Source organism: Rattus norvegicus, chromosome 1 (genome assembly GCF_036323735.1).
Source record: "Rattus norvegicus strain BN/NHsdMcwi chromosome 1, GRCr8, whole genome shotgun sequence".
Classification (NCBI taxonomy): domain Eukaryota; kingdom Metazoa; phylum Chordata; class Mammalia; order Rodentia; family Muridae; genus Rattus; species Rattus norvegicus.
Window position 1 is genome coordinate 157377335 of NC_086019.1, and position 20015 is coordinate 157397349.

General features: G+C 35.0%; 1 pseudogene; it reads right to left on the reverse strand.

The window, feature by feature from the left end:
• Positions 1–17110: 17110 nt before the first annotated feature.
• Ywhah-ps1 (tyrosine 3-monooxygenase/tryptophan 5-monooxygenase activation protein, eta, pseudogene 1) overlaps positions 17111–20015 on the reverse strand; it is a 32018-nt pseudogene continuing 29113 nt past the window's right edge.

A 20015-nucleotide genomic window follows, 5' to 3' on the forward strand; every position in this document is an offset into this window, starting at 1 on the left:
CTTTCTTGATTAGAGTCACACCAAAATATATTATTTTATTTGTATTTTGAAAGGTGTTGTTTATCCTTTGAGTAGAGGAAGGCTACTGATTTGTTTGAGTTAATTTTATATCCAGCCACTTTGCTGAAGTTGCTTATTAGCTATATAGGAGCTCCTTGGTAGCACTTTTGTAGTCACTTAAACATACTATCATATCACCTGAAAATAGTGATATTTTGATCTTTCCTTTCTAATCAGTATCCCTTTTACCTCCTTTTGCTGTCTAATTGCTCTGGCTATGTCTTCAAATACTATGTTTAATAGGTAGGGAGAAAGTGGCCAGGCTTGCCTTGTCCCCGATTTCAGTGGGATTGCTTCAAGTTTCTTTCTATTTAGTGTGGCACTGGTTACTGGTTTGCTGTGTATTGCATTACTATTTTTATGTATGGGCCTTGAATTCCTGATATTTCCAGGACTTTTACCAGGAGGAGGTGCTGAATTTTTTTCAAAAGCTTTCTTAGCATCTAATAGATGATCATGGGTTTTTTTCTTTGAGTATGTTTATATAGTGTAATACATTGATAGATTTCTGTATATTGAACCCTCCCTGTATCTATAGGATGAAGTGGTCTTTATGATGATAGATTGTTGTTTTGATGTGTTCTTAGAGTCAGTTTATGAGAATTTTATTGGGTATTTTGCATCGATATTGATAAGAGAAATTAGTCTGATGTTTTCTTTCTTTGTAGGGTTTTTGTGTGCTTTGGGTATAAGCATAATTGTAGCTTCATAGGATGAATTGAGTAGTATTCTTTCTGTTTCTATTTTATTGAATAGTTTGAAAAGTATTGATAATAAATAAATATCTAATAAAGGTCTTACTTGAAGGTATGATAGAAATCTGCAGTAAATACATCTGGTCTTGTGCTTTTTTTTAGTTGTGAGACTTTTCATGACTGCTTCTATTTCTTTAGTGGTTTGGGACTCTTTAGGTAGTTTACCTGATCCTGATTCACCTTTGGTACTGAGTATCTGTCTAAAAATATTTTACATTTCATCCAGATTTTCCAGTTTTGTTGAGCATAGGCTTTTGTAGTAGGATCTGTAGTTTTTTTGAGTTATGTGTTATGTATCCTTTTTCATTTTTGATTTTGTTAATTTGGATAGTATCTTTGTGCTCTCTGGTTAACCTAGCTAAGGGTTTATCTATCATGTTGATTTTCTCAAAGAACCAGTTCCTGGCTTTGTTGATTCTTGTACATTTATTTTTGTTTCTATTTGGTTTATTTCAGCCCTGAATTTGATTACTTTCTGCAGTCTACTCCTTTTGGATATATTTGTTTGTGTTCTAGAACTTTCAGGTGTTCTGTCAAACTGCAAGTCTATCCTTTCTCCAGTTTATTTTTGGAGGCACTAGAGCTATGAGTTTTCCTCTTAGCACTGCTTTCATTGTGTCCCTTAAGGTTTGGTATGTTGTTCCTTTATTTTCATTAAATTCTAAAAAGATCTTTAATTTCTTTCTTTATTTCTTCCTTGACCAAGTTATCATTGAGTAGAGCATTGTTCAGATTCCATATGTATGTGTGCTTTCTGAATTTTTGTTGTTGTTGTTGTTCTTGAAAACTATCCTTAGTCCATGGTGATCTGAGAGGATGCATGGAAATTATTTCGTTCTTCTTAAGTCTGTTGAGGCCTGTTTTGTGACCTATTATATGTCCAGTTTTTGAGAAGGCACCAGGAGGTACTGAGAAGAAGGGTATATTTTTCTGTTTTAGGATAACATGTTCTATAGATATCTGTTAAATCCATTTGGTTCATAACTTCTGTTAGTTTCACTGCATCTCTGTTTAGTTTCTATTTCAATGACCTGTCCATTGATGAGAGTGGAATGTTGAACTCTTCCACTATTATTGTGTGAGGTGTACTATGTGTTTTGAGCTTTATTAAGGTTTTTTTATGAATGTTAGTATCCTTTCTTTTGGAGCATATATGTTCAGAATTGATAGCTCATCTTAGTGGAATTTTTCTTTGATGAGTATGAAGTGTCCTTCCTTATCTTTTTAGATAACTTTTGGTTGAAAATCAATTTTATTCAATATTAGACTGGCTACTCCAGCTTGTTGTTTTGGGACCATTTACTTTGAAAACAATTTTTTACAGCCTTTTACTCTGAGATAATGTCTGTCTTTGTTACTGAGTTGTATTTCCTATATGCAACAAAATGCTGTGTCCTGTTTACATATCCAGCCATTTAATATATGTCTTTTTATTGGGGAATTGATGTTAAGAAATGTTAAGGAAAAGCAATTGTTGCTTCCTGTTATTTTTTTGTTAGAGGTGGAATTATTTTTGTGTGGCCATCTTCTTTTGGCTTTATTGAAAGAATATTATTTTCATACTTTTCCTAAGGTATATTTTCTCTCCTTATGTTGGAGTTTTCCATCTATTATGCTTTGTACAACTGGATTTGTGGAAAGGTATTGTGTAAATTTGGTTTTGTCATGGAATATCTTGGTTTCTTCATTTATGGTAATTGACAGTTTAACTGGGTATAGCAGATTGTGCTGGCATTTCTGTTCTCTTAGTCTGTATGGCATCTGACCAGGATCTTCTAGCTTTAGTCTCTGGTGATAACTTTGGTGTAATTCATGTTTGTTTACACATTTATATTCCTAAATATAATTTTCTCGGCCGGTATAATGCTAGTTTGTATACAAGTATGAAACTTAAAAAAACAACACATTTTTGGGTTAAAGTGTAGGTGAATAACTTGTAGCTCCAAAATGAGAATTGTACCTAATTAATATAATGTCATTTCTTTCTTTCCCCAAACCTAGGCTGTGCTCCTTAGGGAATGACGGGATTAAGGTAGACATGTGACTATCCATCTATTTATCTATCACATGTATATCATTTTTCTATTAATTCTATATTTTCCAGAGATCTGCTGTGTTTTATGAAGAACAGAAATTGGCAAAAAAATAAAATTCTTTGGTTAAATTTTAGAAAGAATGTCTATTTGCCTTATTTGCTTATAAACTTTTTCTTTATTATTATTATCTTAATTATATATGTACATATATATGGAATATGAGAACTTGATATACACTCATCAAATCCATGTATCTGGCCTTTAATTTTCTTTAAATATCCAAAAAATTTGATTTAATTTATAAAAACTATACTTATTATGAGGTACAGTGTAATATTTTAATACCTACATAAGATGTTACCATTCCTTAGCATTGGTAACCCGTCATACATCCACTTGGTTTCAAGAAGCACACCAGTCAGTATGCAAACAATAGGTCTGCCTTTTTATGTTATTGGATTTTTTTTCCTTTTAATATTCTTTCTTTGTTTTGGGCATTTTGTGTTTTATTGTTATGTGGGGGGGGTTTTATCTAGTCTTTTTGGATTTCTGTAGGATTCTCAAATGTTCACGTTCTTTTCTTTCTTTAGATTAGGGAAGGTTTTTCTATAATCTAGTTGAAGATATTTATTGGCCCTTTAAGTTGGGAATCTTTGCTCTCTTTTATACCTATTATCCTTAGGTTTGATCTTCACAAATTTTCCACATATCACTATAGCTAATATATTTTTTATTTTTTTTATTATATATTTCTTTACTTATATTTCAAAGGTTACTCCCCTTCCCGGTTTCCTGTCCATAAGCCTCCATTCCCTCACATCCCTCTCCCCCATACAGGTATTCCCCCTCTACATCCCCCTTATTGCCCTCCCCCATATTCCCCGGCACTGGGGGTCCAACCTTGGCAAGACCAAGGGCTTCCCCTTCCATTGGTGCCCCAGCAAGGCCGTTCTCTGCTACATACGCAGTTGGAGTCCTGGGTCAGTCCATGTATAGTCTTTCAGTAGTGGTTTAGTCCCTGGAAGCTCTGGTAGGTTGGCATTGTTGTTTTTATGGGGTTGCAAACTCCTTCACCTCTTTCAATACTTCCTCTAATTCCCCCCAAGGGGGTCCTATTCTCAGTTCGGTGGTTTGCTGCTAGCATTGACTTCTATATTGGACATGCTCTGGATGTGCCTCTCAGTAGAGACCTATATCCAGTCCCTTTCCACATGCATTTTTTAGCTTCATCAATCTTATCTAGTTTTGGTGGCTGTATATATATGGGCCACATGTGTATCAGGCTCTGAATGGCCATTCTTTGAGTTGCTGCTCCAAGCTTTCCTTCCATATCCCCTCCTCTGAATATTTCCCCCCTTTTAAGAAGGAGTGGGAGCATCTGCATTTTTGTCATCCTTCTTCTTGAGCTTCCTGTGGTCTGTAGATTGCATCTTGGGTAATTTGAGCCTTTTGGCCAAAAAGCACCTAAAGAAGTGTTCAATATCCTTAGTCATCAGGGAAATGCAAATCAAAACAACCCTGAGATTCCACCTCACACCAGTCAGAATGACCAAGATAAAAAACTCAGGTGACAACAGATGCTGGTGAGTATGTGGAGAAAGAGGAACAATCCTCCATTGTTGGTGGAATTGCAAACTGGTACAACCACTCTGGAAATCGGTCTGGAGGTTCCTCAGAAAATTGAACATTACACTACCTGAGGACCCAGCTATACCTCTCTTGGGAATATACCCAAAAGATGCTCCAACATACAACAAAGACACATGCTCCACTATGTTCACAGTAGCCTTATTTATAATCTGGGAAAGAACCCAGATGCCCCTCAACAGAGGAATGTATTCAAAAAATGTGGTACATCTACACAATGGAGTACTACTCAGCTATCAAAAACAATGACTTCATGAAATTCATAGGCAAATGGAATGAACTAGAAAATATCATCCTGGGTGAGGTTACTCAATCACAGAAAAACACACTTGGTATGCATGCATTGATAAGTGGATATTAGCTAATATTTTAAATTTCAACTTCTATTGTATTTGTTCAACTACTTCTTGCTCTTATACCTTTCAAACTTTATACCTTATAATTCTTATACCTTTCAAATAAACTCTTACACCTTTCAAATTCTATGTTGCTAATTATGTCATATGTAAATGGAAACAATACTCTTTGGCCTAATTATCAACTTCCATGTCAATCATTATCATTAATTCTTAAGAAATCATCATGGTGATGATAACTAATGGTAAGCCATTTTAAAGAAGTTTGAAGGTATGTTTTTTTGTTCTGTCACAGTATGAAAGTTTTGAAACGTTCTCTATCAAAACCATCAAGTAGTAGATCTTGAAATTGACATTTGTGGTATTCAATTCTATCTTGATTTTTAATTTCTAGTTATGAGTTTAATAGAAATAAATGTGGTTGCTGAATTTTGTACAATTGTTGTTTTCTGGATCAATACTGGTTACATATTTCCCCCTGAACATTATTCCATTCATCATTATCCCCCTTTATTCCATTCATCATACACCTGTATATGCTCTATATAACATTTTATAACCACATTAGAAAATTATAATATTTTAGAGGTTTTTCCAGTTAAAATTAAATTTTTATCTCATCTTTGCTTCCTTTTTGAGCCAGGAGTTATAAATTGTATAATTTAGCATCTAAATAGAAAAGGGTTTTTGAGAAAACTATCCATCAATTGGAATTAATTTAACATTATTTCATTTAAATATACCATTAAATAATATGACCTACTATCAATTTAATGAGAAGTGTTTTTCTAGAAAATTTATTTATTTGTATATATATATATCTTTAAATTTTGCTATAAAACTTAGGGATGAATAAAAAAATCACATACAAAAACTACCTAAAATCAAAATCTATACAAATTAACGAATAAATATAGAGTTTGAGCTGGTATTTGAAGCTGTGAAACTCCATGTTAAATTTTATTCTTTCAGTATGAAATATATTTTATTCTCTTATTTGTGAGCCAATCCCCCAAAAATTCACAACAGAATTAGAATTGGAAAAACAATGTAGCCTTACTTCCTCATAACTTGTGTTAAATCCTTCAATTCAGTCTTTATTCTATTGGCTTATATTTGTCTTGTTGCTTTTTCTTCACATTGTATCTTATCTACATGTACATTTCTTTGCTTGTATTACAATATGATTTATTTCTTAGTGTTATATAGTATTTCATTACACGCACACACACACACACACACACACACACACACACACACACACACACCACACAGACACACATATCCAGAGAAAGAGAGGAAGGGAGAGGGAGAGAGAAGTACACAATAGTTTACATTGGTAAATATTCTATTTGCCTTGTGCAAGAAAGTATGTATATTGGGAGATTACATATTATGTTGTTCTAAAGTTTTATTTCTATCAACTATGGCAAGTTGGTTAAAATTTTCTGTTCTTTAACATCATTATTGAAGTTTATGCCTCTTGAGTGAAAAATGTATAAGTGCTTCTCTATGAGTCTAAACTTTTTGTTCTGCTTTATGATTCTATTAGTTCATCCTCATATCCTTTCGAAGCTTGGGTGCTAGGAAAATTAAAGTTGAAGATAATGATTTATATAGTATTTTAATAACCATTAAAGTAACCATTATTGAGTGGTTATAATGAAAAACTTTAGCTTATCAAAGACTATCTTAAGTTAAATATATATTGCTTTGTATAAAATATTTCAATAACATTCTATGAATTTTCAAATCTTGTCCTTTGTTATAGTAATATATTACAACTTTGCATGTAGTAAAAATTTATAATTTTTTTCATTTTAACGGTGTATTCTTGTTCTTATGAATTTTCAGATTTCCTAGGGGTGTCAGTCTCTCTCTGCCCTAAAGACCTTCTAGGATTTTTTTATCAATAAGTTTATAGTAGTGATAACCTTTTAAATTTACACACATCAAAAATAACTTAACTGTCTTTACTTTAAAAACTCGTTTGGGTGAATACCTAATTCTAGGATCACTACTTTAATTTTTTCTCCTTTTCTATGGTATATAAATGTGCTCTTCCACGTTGGTTGTAGAAAAATACCTTTACACCCTTACATTGAGCCTAAACCTCATTTTTCTATCTGCAGTAATGACTTATTTATTATAACCTAAAAGTTTTTGTTCATGATATAAGTTGGCATCACCTTTTCTTTTTGTAAAATCACACTTATTTAATCTCAGTCTCTCTGTCTCTGTCTCTGTCTCTGTCTCTATCTCTCTGTGTCTCTGTGTCTGTGTCTGTCTGTCTGTCTGTCTGTCTGTCTCTCTCTCTCTCTCTCTGTATGTGTGTGTGTGTGTGTGTGTGTGTCCACTAACACATATGTAAAGGGCATGGACAGCTTCCCGGAGTAGGTTTCCTCATGTAGCACACAGGTATAGAAACAAAACTAATGCTGTCAATCTTGGGGACAGATATTCTTATATTGTGCCATCTGTCCAGCCTCCTACCATTTTCTGTTCTGCTTCTCAGGTACAGAGGCACATTGAGCTTTGTATATATCCATGTTTCCAATGTTGTGCCATAATATATTGAACTATTTCTTCCTACAATTTCAAGTATATTATGTATATATACCTTTGTCTCTCTCATACTGAATAGTTTTATTATTAAATCATTAATTTCACAAATCTTTTGTTAGGCAATGTTTAATCTGCCATTAAATCTATTCACAGTATTTTCCATCTTGGACATTGTAGTTTTCATTACAAGTTCAGTTTTAAAGGCTGGAAAGATGACTCTGGTGAAAAGCAATTGCTTTTGAGGGGGGACACGGTTCATGACCCACCCTCTCATGGCCTCCATATGTGCACACATGAACACCCACACACAAGTGCATGTGTGCACACATATATGAACACACACACATACACACACACACACACACAAGAGCAAGAGAGTGCAGAGTCAGTGAGAGGGAAGTAAAGAGAATGAAAATAAATCTTTAAAATATTTGATTTTATTTAATTGTGTCTTCCATGCTTCATAACTTTAAACATGTATGATATAATTTTAAAACTCTTTGACTACTCCTGTCTCTGAATTCCAATAGCTTTGTCAGTTCTGATTGATTTAATTACTTTTGCAGAATTTTATGTTCCTTCTTCTTTGCATGACTGATTATTTTTTAATTGAATGTCAGACATTTGAACATCCCATAAATATCTCATAGCTTCGTTTTACAACAGAGTTTCATACTTGTAAATAATTGTATACCAGTGTAGTTTGCTGATACCATTTTAAGGGGATATAGAAAAATGAAATGATTATGATTAGTTATTCCCTACTATTAGGACATCATCTTTTTCTAGTCTCCTCTTTTGCGCTGTGAATCTTGAATTCATTTTGACTAGTGGGACTTGACACTATTCCTTGCTCTCTGTCAGACATTTCTTATGTTAATTCATTGGGTGATTATAGTCCTGCTCTTTGAATTTTTCACACCTTTATACATTAATCAGTGTTCTGTTCTCAGACAGTTATCTTTAATAATATCTACTTTTCTCTATGTTCAGCTTCCTAGTCTTCTATACTCTGGGCTGTAGTTGACAGACATTTTCCCTTTTCTCAACTCAGCTGATCTGCTGCTCTCTGAGTTCCCATAGTTTCAGTAGTTTTCTTTGTTGTACAAGCTGAGAACGATATCAAAGCATTGAAATGCATGATGTGATTTGTTTTTTTTTTCCTTTTCTGATTTGGTATTTTCTCTTACAAATGCTTCATGTTTTTAGTTTCCAAACAGAGATATAAATGTAGTCTTGTTACTCCATTAGGATTGAAGCTTGACATTTCTCTAAGTCAAGTTTACATAAGAAAGTAAAAAGTAATATCAAGATAATTATAATTAAGTTGTTCTTAGATAATTATGTATTTGTTTAAAATGCATAGAACTTTTCCCCACTCTTTTGTTTCTTCTTTCCATATACCAGTCTTTCCTACAAAATACTTTCCTACTTTTTATTTATTTTTTTTTTCGGAGCTGCGGACCGAACCCAGGGCCTTGCGCTTGCTAGACAAGCGCTCTACCACTGAGCTAAATCCCCAACTCCTTTCCTACTTTTTATAACTTCTTGTTTTGTTTTCCAATGCATCAGAAAACATTTCCAGAACTATCTGTCCAACAAAGATTTTGAACTTTTTCTTTGGAACCTGGTAAGTTCACTAGTTGGCACACAGCTAAATATAAAACTTCCAGTCTCCTTGGATCTATTATTAGGCCATAGCTCAGTAACCAATGCCAGAGCCCCATTGGTCATTCCCAAACTATAGTTAAGGATTCTCATCAGTGCTAGTACCAGTGATTTCTACTGCTGTGAATTTGTCAACCCTTTTATGGGTGCACAAGTTACACTCTGTGAATTGTTTCAGTGTTATATGCATCAAATGTAATTTGCTTTTAATAGGCTGATCGAATAAAAGGTACTATTTACATAACACTTATAATCTATTAGTCATTACTCTAAGAATTCTGCTTCATCTTTCTTCCTATTCCTTAATATGAGAACAAGACAGGAAACCTCCCGTATAAACTTTTGCACAAGGATATCTAAGAAAAATAAAATATATCTGCAACCATAATTTTTTCAGTAGTAGAGACCATACATTATTAGTTAAATGAACTTGTTCTCAAGAAAATAGTCCCTTTCAAGTCCCAGTCCTTCCATTTATTAATTGATCTGTAATAAAAATATATACTTCTTGATTAAACTCCTTCATATGTAGAATAAAATCAATAATATTCCCCATTAAAATATTTTAAAACTTAAAATAAGACATGTAGTAATAACGTATTTCACTTATATTATTATTATCATCACTTTTATAACCATCATCACCATTATCATCATCAATGACAGTGGTACCTGTTTATTTCTTCATACTAGGAAAATCTTAATTCTCCCTCTACCAGTTCCCCTTATAATAGTGCTACACGGGAACAGAATGATTGATCTAAACATTAGGGGGCTGAAATTAGCCCTGACATATTTGACCTTACCAATGTTCATCCAGATGTTGGATTTCATTCCCGTAGTGGTGATTTACAATAGATGACATATTTATGAATAGCCCTGAAGGAAGAAAGTTCTGATGAGAAGCAAATGATGTTACTTTAGATATACAAAGTGACTGTGCTAAGATTAATGGTCTTCCCAGAAATGTCAAAGTAATTAATAACAATTAGAAATTTAATACAGAAGGATGCCAACTGCTTGGGAACAGTAGATTAATGTGCATGGGTACGTGCTAGCTGTCTTATGGAAGTATAATATTCTTACAAAATTGATATTTAAATATGTATATAATATATATGTATATGTGAATATATACATGTATGTGTATATACATAATAAACAAATATAATAACCAAAGGCTAAAGAATATAGGAGATTAACAGGAACTATACAACCCATAGAAGCTCAGAAGCTCACAGACTAAATCTATCTCCAGGTTTTGGTCTCTGTAACTCTCTTGAACTGTGAGTACGAACAAATATTTCAAGATAAACATAGGAGACAGATTAAGTTCCAATGCCTGGTTACTCAACCGCTTGGAATTGGTAGTACTGGGAAGAATTTTTTAAATATACCTTAGAGAAAGGTTGTTAAATAATTACAGGCAAATAAAAGGCTTGACCTTCAACTTTCTAAAAAAAGAAGTTGAAGAACATATCAGAAGATGGAGAGATATCCCATGCTCATGGATCTGCAGGATTAACAAACAAAAATGGCCATCTTACTAAAAGCAAACAAGAGCTTCAATGAAATTCCCATCAATATTCCAACAGAATTCTTTACAGACCTTGAAAGAACAATTTTCACATTCATGTGTCAAAACAACAGGAAGGCTAAAACAATCCTGCATAATAATGGAACTTCTGGAGTTTGTACCATGCCTGACCTCAAAGTGCACTACAGAACAATAGTAATAAAAACTGCATGGTATTGGTATAGAAACAAATTGTTGTTCTTTGATTGGTTGGTAGGATTGAATCAAGGACTCTGAAATAAACAAAGACACTTATGGACACTTGATTTTTGACAATGAAGTCAAAATCATACAATGAATATAGAAAGCACCTTAACAAATGATGCTTGTCTAACTGGATGTCTCCATGTAGAAGAATGACAACAGATCCATTCTTACCACTCTGCATAAAACTCAAGTCAAAGTGGATCAAATATCTCAATGTAAAGCCAGATACAATATGTCTAATGGAAGAGAAATTGAAAATGGTATTGAAGGCATTGCTACAGGTGACAACTTCCTAAACAGGACACCAGTAATATATATAGTGGGATCAAGAATTGCTAAATTGGACCCCATGAAACTGCAAAGCTTCTGTAAGGAAAAGGACACTGTCAGTAGGAGAAAATGACAACCCACAGAGTGGGAAAAGATTTTCACCAACCATACATGGGACAGAGGGTAAATATCCAAAGTATATAAAGAAACCAAGAAGTTGGACAACAACAAACTAATCTAATAAACAATGTAGTACAGAATTAATTAGAGAATTCTCAACAAAGGAATCTCTAATGGTTGAGAAACACTTAGAGAGATGTTCAACATCTTTAGCCATCAGGGAAATGCAAATACAATGCAAGTCAAATGGTCCTGAGATTCCACCACATACCCCTCAGAATGTCTAAGGTCAAAAACTCAAGGGACAGCACATGCAGAACAAGATGAGTATTCTTCCTTTGCTGGTGGGAGTACGAATTTGTGCAACCACTCTAGAAATCAATTTGGTGGTCTTTCAGAAAATTGGGAATTGTTCTCCCTCAAGATTCAGCTATACCACTCCTAAGCATATGCCCAAAAGATGATCCACCACAAAAACATTTGCTCCACTCTTGTCATAGCAGCTTTATTTTTAATAGCCAGAAACTCACCATAACTCAGATGCCTCTCACATGAAGAATGGGTAAAGAAAATATGGTTTCTTTAAACAACTGAATATTACTCAGTTACTAAAAACAAGGGCATCCTGAATTTTACAACCAAATGGGTGTATTTAGAAAATATCATTCTAGAAAGGATTGAAAGAGCTGAAGGGGCTTGTAGCCCCATAAGAACAACGATACTAACCAACCAGAGCTCCCAGGGACTAAACCACTACCCAAAGACTACATATGGACTGACCCAGGGCTCCAGCTGCATATGTAGCAGAGGATGGCCTGTTGGGCACCAATGGAAGGAGAAGCCCTTGGTCTTGCCAAGGTTGGACCCCCAGTGTAAGGGAATGTCGGGGGTGGCTGGAAGGGGGCATAGATGGGGAGGGAAACATTCTTATAGAAGAAGGGGAAGGGGATGAGATAGTGGGCTTATGTCCAGGAAACCGGGAAAGGGAATAACATTTGAAATGTAAATTTAAATAATCCAATAAAAAAAGAAAATATAATTCTGAGTGAAGTAGTCTAGACCCTAAAGATCATATATGGTATGCACTCACTTATAAGTAGATACTAGCCATGGTATAATCCACAAGGAGGGTGCTTGACTCTCACTCAGAAGGGGAAAGAAATTTTTCATCAGAAGAGGATGGAGGGAGGAAACTGGATAGAAGAGGGGATGGGGAAGGGATCAGGGTGTAGGTGGGGATCAGATGTAGGGAAAGCCAATGACAGGGAGCCTGGATAGTGAATGAAATTCTGTCAGGGAGTGGGAAGCCATTCTCTGACACTATTAGATAGTAGATAGATAGATAGATAGATAGATAGATAGATAGATAGATAGATAGATAGATACATACATACATACATACATACATACATACATACATACATACATACATAGACATAGACAGACAGAGACAGAGATACAGAGACAGAAACAGACAGAGACAGAGACTGAGAGGGAAAATTTTAAGCATCTAGGAAATCTTTCGTTCACTTCCTTCACATAATGACTACATTACCAATATTTTGTCATCATCCTGTACACATAGTTATTTTTCTTTTCTATACAATATTTCAGTTAGACTACTAATTATGTTAAAATTAATTAGGCACTCTGAGTAAATATAAAATAAATCTTGTGAACTTTAATTTTCCTTGTAGTACTCAAATTTAACCATGTTTAAAAAAGAAGTAAACCAAGGCTGGAGATTGGGCTCAGTAAAAAATTATTATTCTTGCAGATAATCCCGTTCAATTGCTACTCTATACATAGCAACCTCAAACTGTATGTAAGTCTAATTACAAGGTATCTAATTCCTTTTTGGACTCCTTGGGCTCCTGCAATCAATCAGATGGCATACTTATGTACACTCAGATATACACACTTATTACAAGTAGGTGTAACTTACTTTTAAGATAAGTTTTATTTCTAAATAAAAATTGAACATTTATAACTATAGAGTAATTAGACTTGATAATCAGTAATTCTGCCACTACAGACCAGACACTCATATATCTTAAGAACACAAAAACATGTAGAATGTTTAAACACACAAATACGAACAATGATAACCTTTTGTAATCAACAAAATAACATAACTGCCTAGTGGCATATGTAGAGAAGAGTGAAAATCGTTTTCCTATGAGCACAGAGAAATGAATCCCATAAGTAGTGGCGAGAAGTGTGTTGTGACTTTAGCTATTTATGAACTCACTGTTTGTAGTAAGACCATTTAAAAATACTTGGTATGGTATAGGGGTAAATTACTCCAAGGACTCTGACATATAGATGGTCCAGTTCAAAGTATTTCCTCTGGAGGTAGCTAGAAAAGGCCCTATAGATTGGTCTGATTTTTTCACTCTTGAGTTGCCATACATGATTCTCATTCTATTTCCTTATCCTCCACATGATTTTATGTATAGAATTTTATAAGCAGAGTTGCTGTAGTTACCAAATAAGAAACATATTCAATTTTGTACATGATTTATAATAACTTTCCAACTTCTGTGTAAAAAAGGGAATCAAAAACCAGCTCTATGCATGCAGAAGATAAAGCCATCCACAACACAATGTTGTACCCTGAGGGTGTGTTGAGCTGAGGATGATTAAATTGTCTGTTAGTGATGGATCTGAATCTTGATTTAATTTGATCACCAATATCAATAAAATGAACTGAGCAGTTGGCTTTAGTGAAAAAAAAATCAGGGTCATTCTTGAGTGAAAATTTGTAATAGCCTTTTTTTCATTCTGATTATTGAATTCTCAACTAGTTTACAATAAGACTATGCATTTCAGCATTTTTAAATAACTCATATCATTAAGACCATAATGTAACAATTATTAGGCAAGTAAAGTGCCATTTACATCCTACTTTTAATTAACGATGAAAATATTTATTCAATATGGCTTTAAAGTATATAGTACTCATCTAGTAATAGTGAATTGGAAAATGTTTCTACGCTTATTCATAATTGTTTTTCTTTGCTCAACTATTGACTTTGTAGATTTCCCCAGAGATCCTGCCTTTGTTTGCTTTGATTATGAACAGATATTTAATTCCATCACTTTTGTGAAAACTTTAATATTTATTTTTATTTACTTTTACCTTTTATTATTTTTCGTGGGGCACAGAGCCTTATAGGAGTTTGGCAATTTTTAAAATTATTCTTAGTTTTTCTTTTTCTTAAAGGTTTCTAAAATCTTCCCTCTAGACTATATAAAGGCATACTCTTATTTTCTATTTAATGATTTTATAAAACTATTTAATTGTTAAATGCATTGGGAATTTACTGTTTTATGTTATGAGTTCTGGATCTATGGTTTTTATTGTAGTAATGGTTAATCAATAACCATAACGTGATTTACTATGCAATCATCATTCCATTTCTCCAATGAATTTAAATTATTTTTGGTCTTTACAATCTGCTGGGTATTTCCATTGGAATCAAATAAGAGATGGTTCAGTTATATAAGTAATCATATGCTTTAATGTAACTTAAGGAACTTGGTTGAATTTTTAAAACTAATTAATAAGATGCTGTGTGGAGATGAGGGGAGGAGGTATGGGATATGGAACAGTCAGAGTGTGGACCTGGAACTAGATAAAATCTGGACTCTAAAAAAACTTTAAACAAAACATATAATATATATAAAATATAAAAATATTGGAGAATACATTCTCTTTTGTTGAATAATGAAATATATGTTTCAAATTTTGGGTTTGTCATGTCTAAGGTGTGCAAATCTTTGAGTTATAAATAAGGAAGAAAATGATGATTTACCATGCATATTCAAAGGTGATTATGCCTATGACAGTATGACATGACAAGTCAATCAGAAAGCTACGCCCATGTTCCCTATGAAGGACTTTGAGGAGAGAGTGTCATACACCTATCTTCACTTGAAAACAGCTACTGATACTGGCAGTTCTCACCGTATTCTAGGAGTTAAGAAGTGCATACATGAGCTGTGTGACAGAGAATGAATCAGAAAAAATGATCTCTTTTTTCTGAATGAGGTATTGTTCATATTGTGCTCTGAGTTGTGTCCCCATGTCAACCTTGTGCACGTTAGTGAGAGAAAATAGTGTTCAACCAATTTATAGATGGAGATCTGAAGATACATCACAATATTTCTAAGATACACCTAACCTAGGGGCTTTTCAACAACATATTGCTCATATGTTCTGAATTCTCACCAAGTGTAGTCTTTCCACTTTTTTTTTGGTTATATCAACAAAGCCATATTTCTTTACTTTGTTTTTAAAGCCTAAAGCATTTATTTTAACAATCTTGCCTTTTATAAACACTCAGCATGACTGACACAAGTTGACATATGGTGATGCTTTCAGGGTACACAAGAATAAGAGTTATAATAAATAAATAAAATAAAAAATAAATCTATTATTCTTTTTTTTATTAACTTGAGTATTTCTTATTTACATTTCGAGTGTTATTCCCTTTCCCGGTTTCCGGGCAAACATCCCCCTCCCCCTCCTCCTCCCCCTCCTCTTCTTTATGGGTGTTCCCCTCCCCATCCTCCCCCCATTGCCGCCCTCCCCCCAACAATCTAGTTCACTGGGGGTTCAGTCTTAGCAGGACCCAGGGCTTCCCCTTCCACTGGTGCTCTTACTAGGATATTCATTGCTTCCTATGAGGTCAGAGTCCAGGGTCAGTCCATGTATAGTCTTTAAGTAGTGGCTTAGTCCCTGGAAGCTCTGGTTGCTTGGCATTGTTATTCATAAGGGCTCTCAAGCCCCTTCAAGCTCTTCCAGTTCTTTCTCTGATTCCTTCAACGGGAGTCCTGTTCTCACTTCAGTGGTTTGCTGCTGGCATTCGCCTCTGTATTTTCTGTATTCTGGCTGTGTCTCTCAGGAGAGGTCTACATCCGGTTCCTGTCAGCCTGCCCTTCTTTGCTTCATCCATCTTGTCTAATTGGATGGCTGTATATGTATGGGCCACATGTGGGGCAGGCTCTGAATGGGTGTTCCTTCTGTGTCTGTTTTAATCTTTGCCTCTCTATTTCCTGCCAAGGGTATTCTTGTTCCCATTTTAAAGAAGGAGTGAAGCATTCACATTTTGATCAACCATCCTGAGTTTCATTTGTTCTAGGCATCTAGGGTAAATCTATGATTCTTAATCACAACCAAAACAACCAAATAAGAAAGTTATACATATCAAAACTTCTGAACAGGTGTGTACACACCATAATTTAAAGCAGCACATCAAGGGCCACTGAAAGCTCACGTTAAAGAATTTATACAGATAACAGTAAAGGAACAAATTGTTGCAGTGTCAGTTTCCCTTGACCAAAGAAAGGCATAGTCGAGTAGACTCCAATTTTGCTTGCACATGATGCACAGCTTAACAAAATACTATCAGCTTGTTTTAAATCGCAGCCATAGCAAGCCCCTGTTGGTTAATTTTCCTTTCTACAGTCCTCAATTACCATTGCCTGGAGTTGCCATAAGTCAATAGACATAAGAAACTATCTCATTCATAATGCACTTATCTGCACAATGAAAAAGGAAGCACCCTGTGGCTCAAAGCAAACATCAGTCCAGTAAATGTCCAGGAAAAGTTTATCTGAAACTGCTTTCCAAGGGACAAGAGGGCAAATTGGAACAGTGATATTGCCAATACTGATAGGTTTAGAAATAGATGTAGTAATTGCAGCAAGGAAGAATCAATGATAGGGTGAGGGAAAGGACAGGGACCTACAGGGCCCTCAGTTGCTCTTTGTCCTGCTTCTGCATCCTGCTGGTTGCTTGTCCAGAGGTGGCATTTGTCTCAGAGCCACTACATGATGAGAGAACTAGTTTAATGTACACAGCATAGCTATGGCATTATCTAAGGTTCATTTAGCTAAGAGGCAGGCCTATCATGGTACATTCTGTATCTATAGTAGAAGGCAGAAAATTGAGGGCCAGGCCAGCCAGATGGGGCATGTGGGCTGTGTGTGCTATTTGCTGATTTTGAAGGCTTCATTGTACATGTCTTCAGCCAGTTTTTATTCTCCCCAGAAGCCACCTCTGTCAAGTAGCAGTAGTAATCACCCTTTATATTCAGGGAGAGCACCTTGATCTCATACTGGAAATGCTTGCAGATCTTGAGGAGCTTGTGAAGCAGACATCATTGAAAACTCTTTCCAGTTCCCTCTTGATCTTCTCCTGGTAAGCATTAATTTCTCTAACTTCTTTTAACTTTCTCTAACTAATTTCCATTACCATTTGCCATGGATGTTTGCTTGATGCTACTGATGACCTTCCAAGAAGATTGCCTGGCACCAATTCCATCTTGTAGATTCCAGAAAGGAGATTTCTATCTTTATTAGAGGTTCATTCAGCTCTGTCACAGTCTGTGTGGAAGAGGCCATGTTGTCTTATTGGTCTTTGTGATGTTTGTTTGTTTGTTTTTTCAGCTCTGCCATTTCCAGTTGTTCCCACTGCAGCAACTGCTTCTGTCCTCCATGTTGCTCACAGTTAGGTCTTGCCTAGAGTTCCCGCACTGCCTGTTCACTTGCTTGCCTGTCAGTCTGCTTCCTGATCACTTCCCTTGCTTTCCATTTTTATAGCTTTAGATTTGGTTGGGGATGATTGATCTCAGTTGTCACAGGAGGAATGGATATTCCAGTGCATATTAGATAAATGAAATCTGTGCCTACTACCCATATCACCATGAGGACATTTGTCAGAACTTACATATCCAAAAATAATGGACATGAAAAGCCCTCTTCCAATAATGAATATCAGACAGGACTATGAGCCTGACACAAATATGGATATTAGATCTGGCTAAGGACCTCCATCAGCTACATACTGTCAGAATGTACAGGGAAGAAAAAAGTGAGTGAGGTAGTGAAATGTGATCTTCAGCTTATCTAGACACTAGGATTATAGTAGTGTCTATTAAAGTCCCATACCCATCTCTTTCCTCAATATCTAACCTCCTTGTGCCTTTTTATATGTAGGACATTAATACTTTATTATTTTATATGGGATTCTAGTTCCATACAGGTGGACAAACTGTGGTACTGATACAAGGATTTATAGGTTGCTCCTGTAGTATATCCTTATGTACTGTTTATATAAAATAGTATGAGTGGGTATAACTAGAAATGTGTCTGCTTCTTCAGAATTATTATTTGCTTTCTTAAAGACTATACCTTGCTTCCATTTAGTAGCAACAAAATGATAAAAATAAGAAGTTGAATGAAGTGATATGCTGATCCCAGACTGTAGTAAGTTCACGGGCAAAGCTGCTGCAGTTCTATCCCTGTGACTATCATCCTAAGACCATGGCTTCCAGAAGCACTGCTACCTTCTTCTGTCCATCTGTTCATATTATTGGACATCAAGGGCTTTTAAGAGAAATTCTTGTCTCTGTGTGTAACAGCTCCTTATTGATTTTCCTGCATGTTTTAATAAATAACTATGTTTCAAATAGTCACATTAAGAGCTACCACGAACCTTCCAAAAACACAGAAAAAAACAGAAACATAAGTGATTAGAAAGATATCAATGGGAGGAGGGGCCCTTCGTCCTGTGAAGGCTGAAGCCCCAGTGTAGAGGAATGCCAGTGCAGGAAGGTGGGAGGAAGTGGGTGAGTGGATGGGAGAGCACCCTTATAGAAGAAGGGGGAGGGGGATGGGATAGATGGTTTTTAGAGGGAAAACCTGAAAAGAGGATAACATTTGAAATGTAAATATAGAACATATCCAGTAAAAGAAAAAAGAAATGAAAGATATGAAAAATAAACTATTTAAAATAAAAGGAATAGCTAGACATGCCACTTCACATCTTTAATTCCAGTGCTTGACAGATAGAGATTGAAGATTGGTTCAGGTTCAAGGCTACTCTGAGCTACATAGTTGGTTTTAGCTCAGTCTGGGCTATAGAATATTACTTTGTATCAAAAAACCAACAAAATGAAACCTGAGTGTTATGGAATAATTTTTTTAATTTAGGTTAATAAACATCACTTATGATGAAATTAGATGGTAATTCTAAGGGACATCTTTTAATACATATTTTAGAACTATTTAGTACATGTTCATATTACAAGAATTCATGATTCCCCTGGTCTTTTTGTTTCCTTTCAAAATCCTGGGGCTTTAAATTTCCACTCAAGAGTCAGGAAGCAAGATGAGGCTATTAGATTTAGCGTCATATATTTTCCCAAGCAAATCCACAGTACTTGTTTAATATGTATGCAGCCCGTTTTAGACTGTAATCTCTTTTCAGTTATTTACACCACTGACAGGCTTTAGATTCTTATTTCTGACACCATGATTTAATGGCCTGACATAAGACTCAGATTTACAGCTTCACTCCTGGCCCTAGAGTCCTACTTGACTTCTCTCCAATGCAGTGATTTGGAGATTCTCAGAAGGGGATTTTCTCACAGGGTTTTAGATTCATTTTGGGTTTCTTTTCCCTTTGGAAAGATGTCCTTACCTTGTGTTTTATGGTGCATTTAATAGCCTTTGATTTTCCAAAATTGACTTTCCAAGTGTTTGTTGACTATTTAAGATGAGCATATGCAAAATATACACTCTCTGTGTGCATTTTTTTTGTAAAAACGGAAATAAAACACCTCCTTCATGTGATTCTTGTAAGGGGTAAGTTTTTTAATTGAACACAGTGAAATCAATATATCACCTACCAACATATAATGTAACATAGTGGTTCTAACATATAGTGTAACATAGTGGTTCCAAC